This window comes from Ascaphus truei, chromosome 6 (assembly GCF_040206685.1).
Source record: "Ascaphus truei isolate aAscTru1 chromosome 6, aAscTru1.hap1, whole genome shotgun sequence".
Classification (NCBI taxonomy): domain Eukaryota; kingdom Metazoa; phylum Chordata; class Amphibia; order Anura; family Ascaphidae; genus Ascaphus; species Ascaphus truei.
The window spans coordinates 17,494,495-17,495,869 of NC_134488.1; the positions used below are offsets into that span (position 1 = coordinate 17,494,495).

At 43.5% G+C, this 1,375-nt stretch overlaps 1 protein-coding gene across 3 annotated transcripts in view; it reads left to right on the plus strand.

The window, feature by feature from the left end:
- Window positions 1-1,375, plus strand: part of MAD2L2 (mitotic arrest deficient 2 like 2) — a 41,736-nt gene that overhangs the window by 39,156 nt on the left and 1,205 nt on the right. The gene's annotated exons all lie outside the window — the stretch shown is intronic.

A 1,375-nucleotide genomic window follows, 5' to 3' on the forward strand; every position in this document is an offset into this window, starting at 1 on the left:
CTACAGTTGTTTTAAAATTATCGAATTGTAAAATCATTGTTTACCTCCTTTCTCACTGTGAAAAAAGAGAAACTTTCTTCATCAATCCATATAGAAAGATGTACATTTGTTGAGTTAAGGGACTTTGTTTTTTTTCATTTATTGCTTTATTGCACTTTGTGGGACCCCACCGGATTGGTATTGGGGGACCGTTTTGTACTCTCTTATGGTGTGTTTTCCCTTGTCCTGTGTGAGGTTATGCTGGGAGCAGTCAGGGTGCATTGCCTTTTCGATTCAGCGCTCAGGGATATGTATGCGCTGGTATGGCCGTGGCGTGTCCCGTACTGCCTGAGGAGAGGGGGCGTGTGTTCCTCACTTGCCTTCAGCAGATAGAAGAAGGCGGGGTGGGTGACGTCATTGGGCGCTCTGACGGGAGATCGTGGTGTCAGTGAGACGTGCGCACCCACGGGAGCGTGCACGAACCCGTAGTGACGTCACACACCCGCGTTTTGGTGCAAAATTTGATTGATGACAACAGTATTCTTAGAGTATATAAATATATTGGGGTCCCCAGTGCATTGTATCATACTCATTGATAAAGCACTGTGTTGTGTGAAACGCGTAGGAGGGTTCACCCCTCATTTTTTGTAATGTTTTGATGGACAATAAATATTTTTCATTCTTTATCCACCTGTCTCTCTAGGCAGTGCGCTGCCTTGTGCATACTTTGTTGCTGTTTAGATAGCCAGAGAGCAGTAGCTGTTGCGCAAAACAACGTCATCTATAAAGAAACGCAAAAACTGGAACAAGAAAAGTCACAATGGGGCTAAACACTAATACTGACAGGAGGGGAAATAACACTAGAGCTAGCTGGGGGCAAAAAAAAAAGATTAAAAAAAAAAAAAAAATCAAAACAAGGCATGATGGGTCATATCATACCCACAGCCAACTTCTGTCATAGATTCCATGTCATATGAACATCCGACAGGCCAAACGTACCATCGTTACAAGCTGCAAACTAAAACAAGGAAGCCGTCATGAAACTGTTAAATGTATAGAGCGATAGACAAGCGTTCCCCTAGGTGTGCCTCGGGGCCTGCAGGCCCAAATCACTGTATGTACAGTATATACACTGTAACTTGATGCTGTATTTGTACCAAATGACTTTATTCTGATGATTGATGGTGATTCTCCAATCCTTTCCCCTCACCCCCCCCTCCCCCCCCCCCTGCCCTTTTCTGCTCCCTTTCTTTCCCTACAAAAATCTGCACAGGAAGCTCAACGCCTTTTTAGCAGATTTTTTGGTAGCTAATCTTCCTGTTGAACTATAGTAGGAATCAGTGACATTTATTTGTGACGTTATATCCTAAACCCTTTCTTTTTTTTGGTCATTTAG